The sequence below is a fragment of the Pelecanus crispus genome, chromosome 14, assembly GCF_030463565.1.
Source record: "Pelecanus crispus isolate bPelCri1 chromosome 14, bPelCri1.pri, whole genome shotgun sequence".
NCBI lineage: Eukaryota > Metazoa > Chordata > Aves > Pelecaniformes > Pelecanidae > Pelecanus > Pelecanus crispus.
In genome coordinates this window covers 16,663,435-16,672,650 of record NC_134656.1, presented here as the reverse complement: position 1 = coordinate 16,672,650, position 9,216 = coordinate 16,663,435, and positions in this window count along the sequence as shown.

Here is a 9,216-nt window from a genome sequence, read left to right as displayed (position 1 = left end):
CATGCTGGGCTTTGAGCTGAATTTTGCGCAAACAGGAGGTGTCACTGTTAGCTTGGGAATCGCTAAGCCATCAGCTGGATCAGCTGGAAGCCACTCCAACCCGCTTCCCACAGCTGCAAGGCATGATCCCCTGGGTTTTTTGCCTGGGGTATTTAATGGGCAGCCCCTGAGCACAGGTGTCACCTCTGAGGACAAAGAGGAGCCAGGGATAGGGCTGGAAATTGTGTGAAATTAAAGCTAGCCTGGCTGCCTATTACACAGCCCGCTCACATTTCTGCAGCAAAAATTACAGCTGTCCAAAGATATCAGTTTGATTTTCATCTTCCAGAAACAGAGGGGATGCTTTGGGATCGCTGCTGCGTGCTGCATACATAGTGTGTGGTATTTACCTGGGAGAAGTCAGCTCAGAGCTGTGGAAGGCATCTGATGATGCACGTTGCAGTGCTGCTCTTCCCCAGCCCCTTCCAGCAGGAATTCCCAGCACCTGGGGCAATGCCACCGGGGTGTCCACGACCCCAGGCAGTCACCGAGCCTCTTGCCCTGCACAGGGGACACGCTGCTACCGCAGGGCCACGGTGTCCCCTCCCTGGTAGTCCCCGGCGTCTGCCTTGGCACTGGGCAGAGCTAAAGCACCACCTGGCTTTGGGGCTTTGGCTCTCTGGGCTCAAAGCCCAGGTTTGTCTGAGCCCTTGGTCCGAGGTGGGGATGGTGGTGGCTGCGTGTATGCAGCTCCCGTGGACAGGGTCACCCTGGTCCCCAAGCCCTGACAGGCTCCGCTTGCCCACAGCCCAGCCTGCCCGAGGCACTGACAGCGGCAGCGTGCGATGCCCTGGCGTTGCCGAGCCCTAGTCTTCTCTCTGCTCCTCACTAGACAGGCAGAGGCCTGGGGAAAAGCTGCAGCATTTCCTCATGTGCTTTTGGGGTTTCACCCAAAGCTTTCAAAGAACCTACATCCTCCTTCTTCCCCATCTTCTGCATATATCTTCCACACATGATGGGCATAGGTTGCTCCTATCTGCCCCTAAAGCTGTTACGGGGGATAACTTCATCATACCTATCTCACCCCTTTGCCAGGTGAGCCCCATTTTGGCTTCTTGGGTGACGGATGTCCTCCTGATGGAGCCTGCTCAGCTACCAGCCCCTCAGGACACCTGGGGGGCTGCTTCTGCCCATAGTCCTATTTTTGCCTGAGGGTACTTCTGCCCACACAGACAAGTGCTAGGGCTCGCTGCCGCTAGCTCTGTATCTCCAGGATCTGAAACTTCAGTCCAGCATGGAGGTAAAGAGACAACAGAGGAGACTCACCCAGCCTGGCACGCAGATGGTGCTTGCAGCCCGACCTGGGGAGACACGGAGCATTTGAACACCGATTGCAATCAATGAGCTCTGAACAGACGAGCTATGATGTCCAGACCTCCGCCTTTTTAATTTTCAGAGCACAAAGGCCTGGACACTCGATTCCTTTCATCATTTAAAGGCAGACCATACAGAGCATTGGAGATACCTGGCAAGGCTGATCCTCTGCATGGAGCAGGGGGAGGATGCGATGGCACAATAAATCTTGTCCAGCTCTAACCCCTGTGACTCTATTAATCTACCACTGAGGCTGGAAATTATCTCCCTGATAAACCCAATCAAAAAAAAAGTTAGACTTTGTCTGAGTCTGGCTCGTTAAATTTTCCCTTTCACCCTTACAGATTAAAAGAGCCGGAGACTTTTGGTTTATTTTTTTAAAAACAATTCCTGGCAGCACAATGTTCCTAAAAACACTAGAAAAAATAACCAAAGGACAGGACTTCTAAAGGCATCCAAGTGAATTAAATCCTCACATCTTTAGCAAGCGGTGCCCAACTCCTTCAGGTTGCTCGAAGTCCCAACCTATACAATAACATTTGCTTAATACTATCTATTTTAAGGTGTTTTTGCAGTGCAGTCTGGAAGAGGTTCACAGAGGAAACTGTCCTCATTCCTGGTGCAGAGGTGGAGAAACAGAGGAAGAGCCAAGGCTGTTTCCAGCCATTCACTCTCTTGCGTACCCAGCTTGAGCCTCGAGGACTCATTTCTTAGAAATCCCGAATATCTGCACAAAGCCCTGGCTGGAGGCTGTTCCAGGATGGCCAGTCCCCAGGAAATCTCCATCTTAAACCCCCCCAGGCCAGTTAAGGCTGTGTGGAACCTTCAGAGAGCCTGCACACGCGTAGGGTACCTGTATCCAGGTAGCTCTGGATGGTCTTGGTACCCAAGGACATGTCTGACCCATGGTGAACCCATGGCTCTCCTTGCCCTGGGGTTTCAGCGATGTTGCAGGACGGTGACTGCAACATGTGCCTTTACACTTGGTGACTCCTGGAGTTTCCAGTTCCTGATGCCCATGTTTTCTATTTCAGAGTAAATCTGCCCTGGCACCTCTCTTGCCTACACTAGCCCATGTCACGTGGACATCTTCGGCCCCACTCAGCTGCTTCCCTTCTAGACGGTGCACTCCCACCTTTCCATCTTGCTCATCTGCCAGAGTTTATGCGAGTCTCCAACCCATTTTGCTACCCACCCATGGCCCTCCTTTCCCCCAACCCCAGTCCCCGGAGGAACTCCTCTTGCAGCTGGTCTCCAGACAGATTACGAGCCCTTATCACTGCCCTTGGAGCCCCACCATCCAGCTTGCACTGCTCTTGGAGGCCGCTCATCCGGACTGCCGTGTCCCAGCTTGGACGCCAGGATGCTGCGGGAGATCATGTCAAAAGCCTTCCCGAAGTCAAGGCAGACATCATCCACGTCATCTCCTCGGCCACACGCTTCGCCACAGAAAGCGAGTAGGTTGGTCAAATTTGGCCATACCGTTTCCAGGTCTGGCCCAGCTGCAGGCAGGCAGGAGGAATGCTCTCTTCCTCAAAATAAAATATAGCGCTCAAATAAAATATACCCGTCTCTGTTTTTTCACCCCATCTCTGAGGAGTTTTACTGTTGCTACCCCAAGCCCCAGCTCAGGGAAATCCCAGGCTGCTGTTTGCCCAAACCCTTCCCCAATTCTAACGAGTCCAGAAATGTGTTATTTACAACAGTTTGAATCTCCGACCAGCTGTTTGCAGCTGCAAACGCCAATTACATCAGGGTGCTGAGCTCCTTAAGCCTCTGTAGGAGCGATGTGGCTTAAGCTGCCCCTGTGCATGGGAACAGAAAGGGCTGGCTGGAGGATTCGGGTAGGACGGGGTTGTGTGGGGGCATAAAACGTGTGTCTTCCCCCAAATCTAGTGGGCTGCCCTCTCCCAGCAGGTGCAACATGAGCCAGCTCTGCTGCTGCCAATGGATCCTCTGCTCTGTGGGTGTTTTAAAAAGAGCTGGATGAAGAGGATGTGTTTCTCAGGGGGGCACTAAGGCACCAGATGGATTTTCACTTGGAGAAGGACATCACCTAAGGCGTCTCCCAAGGTATGACCTTGGCCGCCACGGAGGTGGGGGGGTGTAGGGGAACCTGCGCCTCTCCCAATTGCCTGTTCCCCTAACCCCGCCTTGCATCCTCCTTGTCCAGCTCCCGTGACTTTCCTCCACGCTTCTTGCAGTTGGACCAGTGTGTGCTTGTCCCCTGTGCCGTCTCCTCTCCTCCCCAGGTGGGATGCTGGGTCCCCCCAACCCAACAGAGCCTGTGGCTGTAGGAGCTGGAGATGGGAGACCTCACTTGCACCACCCACTGCGGGGACGGGTGATGGAGCGGGTAGCTCAGCGTCACCCCTCCCTCGGCAGAGCCTTTCCCTTGGCTCCCTGGTAGCTCCCCAGCAGCTCTGCGCATCGGGGCCATCTCGGGACACTGCAGGGCTGCGCAGGGGACGTGCCTGTGGCTGATGAGCCATGGGACGGGGCCACCAGATGGCAAACTCAAGGTCAGGCAAGGTGACGGCCACGCAGCTGGGAAAGACTTGGGAGGAAGCCAACGAGGACCCGACGTCTCCGCGGATGGGATGCTCTCCCGGCGCCATCTGCCACTGACTGCTGTCCCTGCCCAGGCAGGGAGCGGGGCTTTGGCAGCGAGCGCTGCGCGAGGCTGGGGAGCTGGAACGCTGGGGCTTCTAGCATGGCATCGCTCTGAGATGTCAGGCACCATCAATGACGTCCTCCATTTAGCAAGCAGCCTGCACTGCTCTCGTTTAGCAGCTTATAAAACAGTCAGCGCCGGGTGTTCAAAAACCCTGTGCCAAGTGCTCTTCTGCTGTCCCCACACAAGCCCGGCAGCCCCTGGAGAAAACTGCCTCCCTTGCCTCCTCTGTCCCATTCATTTAGGGTTTCTTCCTACACACAATATTCATTTCGCATCACTTATTGCCCCCCTTACTGCAACAACTGGAAAGGACATTTTAATCATCGCATATTAATATTTCACCCTCCGCCTAACTGCCTTCCATCAGAGCACTTTGCGCTGCGCCCAGATGAAATCCGGCACAGCATCGGCCACGTCGGCTTAGTGCCCCTTCCGCGTGAAACACCACAGCTCGCCAGTGCCACGAAGTACAACGTCTTCCCAAGCCACCGTCTCTTTGATACGCCGCGTAGAAACCAGTGGGCGTGAGTCAGAGCAGAGTATCCCGGTGATGTGTCTGATTAGACAAATATACACAGCAGAGACACGTATCACCGGTTATAGGTTAATATTCTAATAACTACACTGTCTTCAGCAGATGCATTTTCACAGCTATTATTTTACCTTTCACCCCCCCAAAGCAGAACTGCGTTTCCAACTTGAGCTGGGAAAGAGAACAAGACAAAATGCAACTAGTAGTAATACTTGGACATAGACAAATGAATGTATAAAGGGGTCCTTCATCCGTAGGACCCCAAAGAACACCAACAGATTAGTATGATTATCCCTGTTTTCTGCAAGGGAAACTGAGGCCCAGATGGGAGAGGTCCGAGAGCCCCAGACTCCTCACCAAAGCTTACAGAAACATCGTAACGACACCTCCTGCTCCCAATCGCCCCCAAAGATGGATGCACTTAAGGATGAGATTGTCAGAAGTTCCTTCCCGTGCGGCCCGTGTCCCTCTGCACGGGGCAGGAGCCTGTACTGGTGGGGACCCTGCGAGCTCTGCGGGGGCCAGCAGTGGAGCCACGCCACGGTGACCCCAGAAACACGTCCGTCTGCACCCAGGCTGCGCCGCCCCCGGGCTCTCCCACCACCCTCTGACCATCGCCCCCACACCCTGACCCTACCGCAGATCCCAGGACCGCAGCTCTCCGCGGATTTACCGCCCCGCTATGCACGGCACAAGGAAACCTGTTTGCCACTGCCAGGCTTAGAAGAAAACACAACAGGGGATTAACTGAGCTTTGTACCCCGAAAAGTCAAGGACACCCCATGCCATTTATTAGGGGTGGTGAGAACGACTCTGAGCTCCCAAGAAGCTCCCACGCTCGAGGAAAGGCTGCGCCTGGTCCGGACACCCACCCAGTCCCCTCCCCGCCAGCGCTTCTCCTCTCTTCCTAGGACAGCATGCCTGGAAACAATGTCATGGTCCCTGCTGCCGCTAACGCTCAGGAATCCCTTAAAAATATTGATATTCAATCTGGTAAGAGCCCAAGGCCAGAGCTGGTTTACTTGATAAGCTATTTTTCCTCCCTGCTTTAAGTGCCTTGCTTCACAGATTAGCTGTTTAATTGAGAGCCAGGTGTCTGAAAACCCCAGGGGCCTCAGTCTTAGTGACGAACTGTCAAAGGTGGCGGCGGCAAAGAAAAACCAGCGAGCCTCACCGCTGTCTCCTGCAGAAAGCGCTCCTTATTTCAGTGATGGCAGCACGCAGCCGGGCTGTTATTCTCCTCTTATCACGCTTGCTCACAAAAGGGGAGACGCGGCTTTTCATCCTGTCCCCGTCTCCATACGGTAACAAGTTTTCCCAACTTGGTGGCTTTCCGCCGGCAGCCCAATGACACATGAAGACACCCTGCGTGGACCTCTGGCACGGGGCGAGGGGCCAAATCCGCGCCTCGCCAGGTCTGGGGAAAATTTGGCATTCGGGGTGCGGAAAAAAGCCCCAGCAAACCTGCGTCTTGCCAGCACACGTGATGGATGTTACAGCCCGCGGTGCACCCGCTGGGCTTCGGGGAGAGCTGGGTGGTGCCCAGCTCCGACGGCGGGGCTGGTGCACCCCTGCTCACACGCTGGAGGACGCCTGACGGACGCGCTTTCGTTCGGGGCATCTTTAACCACCTCGTATACTCTTGCGTAAGAGAAAACCCAATTCCGCACCACCTCACTGCTTTTTGGAGGTCGTCCCCCTGCTTTCATCCCAAACCTTTAACGTCCGTCCATCTTTCTTGACGCGTTCTTGCAAGTGGCAAGAAAGATGATTTTTAGGGAGGAACAGGGCAGTCAACATGCCCTAGCACAAACAAATTGGCATCGCTGTCACCCGGCAAGCATCTCGCTTCGGGCAGTGATCAAGCCAGACGCTTGGCTCTGAGGGATTCCTGACTAAAACAGCCCTTCTTTTAGCCGAAAAAAAGCAGTTTTGAGAAGAAACACGGCCAGCTGCAAGACAGAGGGACTGCACTGATTGCACTGCCACAGCCCCAGCGATAGCACAGAAATGCACAGGCATTTAAAAACGAAGTCCCCGCCACCCCCAGTGCCAATCATTCCTCCCCTGAGAGCTGCGAATAATTTGCTAGTGAGTCCCCAAACACCAGAGCCAAGCTGCAAAGCATTAGTTTAATAACCAACACAAACCCTGCAATCTTTTTAATAACTTGTGAGTCGCCAACAGGTCCTGCACAGAAACCCAGAGGGGCCCAGCCCTCCTCCCGGGGAGCGGTCAGACCCTGCTCACTGTTGTGTGCTTCAATAAACAGAATAAACTGGAAGGAAACCACTCCTTGGGTTTTCTGGGGAAAAGAGCTTCGATTCTCCCAAACGTGATTGTTAAGGGACCAGAAAGTTATTAAAAAAAGGGGACAGACAAAGATGTCACAATTATTAGACTAGTTCTGCAGGACCAGGGCTGTCTTTTGGGGAAATTTCTGCTACGCTGAGCGAGCTGGAAGGGCCAGAAAGCTGGAGATCAGCTCAGCAGGAGCCAGACTAGCTTGCTGGGAAGCTGTGCGTTCCCTGTGTAAATCTTTTTCCCCCTGTAAAGCGCAACTGAGCGCAGCCGGGTAAGGGCGGATGCTTTTGCTGCGGGCAGAGCAGGTCCTTGGGTCTCGTGAGTGCTATTTTGGGCTATTCCATCTCCCATCGGACAAGGAGTATGTGAATTTTTCCAAACACTTCCCAAGGCTCCACCCTGTAGACGAGTCAGCCCAGACCCGTCCAGGCTCAGGCTTCATCTGCTGCAATCGCTGCCCTGGCTCCCGGTCCTGCCGCGGTTTAACCCCAGCCAGCAGCTCACGCTGTCCCGGTGGGATGGGGGAGAGAATCGGAAGGGTAAAAGTGAGAAAACTCGTGGGTTGAGATAAGGACAGTTTAACAGGGAAAGCGAAAGCCGTGCACGCAAGCAAAGCAAACCAGGGAATCCATTCCCTCCTTCCCACGGGCAGGCGGGTGCTCAGCCATCCCCAGGACAGCCGGGCTCCAGCACGCGTAGCGGTGCCTTGGGCAGACAAACGCCATCGCTCCCAACGTCCCCCCCTTCCTCCTCCTCCCCCCAGCTCTGTGTGCTGAGCGTGACGCCGTGCGGTGTGGGACAGCCCTGGGCTCAGCTGTCCCGGCCGTGTCCCCCCCAGCTCCTTGTGCCCCCCAGCCTGCCCGCGGGTGGGGTGGGGGAGAGGCAGGAAAGGCCTTGGCTCTGTGCAAGCGCTGCTCAGCTACAACCAAAACATCCCTGCGTTATCAGCGTTATTCTCATCCTAAATCCAAAACCAGCACTATACCAGCTACTAGAAAGAAAATTAACTCTACCCCAGCCGAAACCAGCACACGGTCCCCACGGAGACGCCACTGCCTTACCCACCCAGCGCCCAGCCCCAGCCCGCCTCCAGCGCGGGACCCCGCAGCCCCCCAGCCCCCCAAGCCTCCACACCCAGCCCCCCAGCCCTCCACACCCAGCCCCCCAAGCCTCCACACCCAGCCCCCCACTCAGGACCGTGTGGCAGGAGCAGAGATGCAGAAGGCACTGATGCTGCCCTCACCCCACCCTGCATCCCCGCAGCCCCCCCGACATTTTTGCTGGGGGGCGGGGGGGGGGGGCACTTTCTGCCTGAGGACGCTGTTTCCTCCTCCTGAGCACGCAGGCCCTGCGGGCTTAGGCGGCGAGCCCGGTTTCAGCCCAGTTTCCACCCTGCACATCGTGTTTTCCTTGATAGAATGAAACAGCCTTAACACCTGACGTGGCAGGAGACAGCGGCGCTGCAACAGCTGCGGATGGGGACTGCCCAAAATGACACAGGCGGCGATGCCCCTGCACCACCCCGGGTCACGGGAGAGCACCCAGCAATTATGCACGCTGGGAATCAGAATCATGGAAGGCTTTGGGTGGGAAGGGACCTTTAGAGCTCACCCAGCCCAACCCTGCAGTGCCAGGGACAGCTTTAACCAGAGCAGGGTGCTCAGAGCCCCGTCCAACCTGGCCTGGGATGGTTCTGGGGATGGGGCCTCCACCGCCTCTCTGGGCAACCTCTGCCAGTGCCTCACCGCCCTCGGTGTAAACAATTTCTTCCTTATGTCCAGTCCAAATCTATTCTTCTTTAGTTTAAATCCATTACTCCTTGTCCCGTCGCAACAGGCCTTGCTAAAAAGCCTGTCCCCGTCTTTCCTGCAGGCCCCTTTCAGCGCTGCCAGGCCGCACTCAGGTCTCCCCGCAGCCTTCTCCTCTCCAGGCTGAACACCCCCAGCTCCCCCAGCCTGGCCTCGCACTCCTGGGGAGCTGGGGGTCGCAGCCGTATTTATGACCCGACCTCGTTGCCTGCTCCGCACCGAGCACTGGGGTCTCAGTTTCGGGGGTGGGTGAAGCGGGGGGTACCTGCTGCCCACCCCTTGGCTCCTTCACCCCCGTTTAGACGGAGGCTGCAGCCATCCTGCGCGCTTGGACTGCGCAGAGGAAAAGCAAAGCTACCGAGCGGGAGGGAGAGGAAACACCAGCCAAGCCTGGCTCATTAAAGCACATTTGCTGCGGGATGGAAGCAAATAATCCAGACCGACACCTTTAGCTTGCGGCAGATGCCGCGTTGTGCAGCAGGAGGGGCTGACTCGGTCCCCTTGCTCCATCTTACTTTATGCCGCGTCCGACGCGCTGTGAA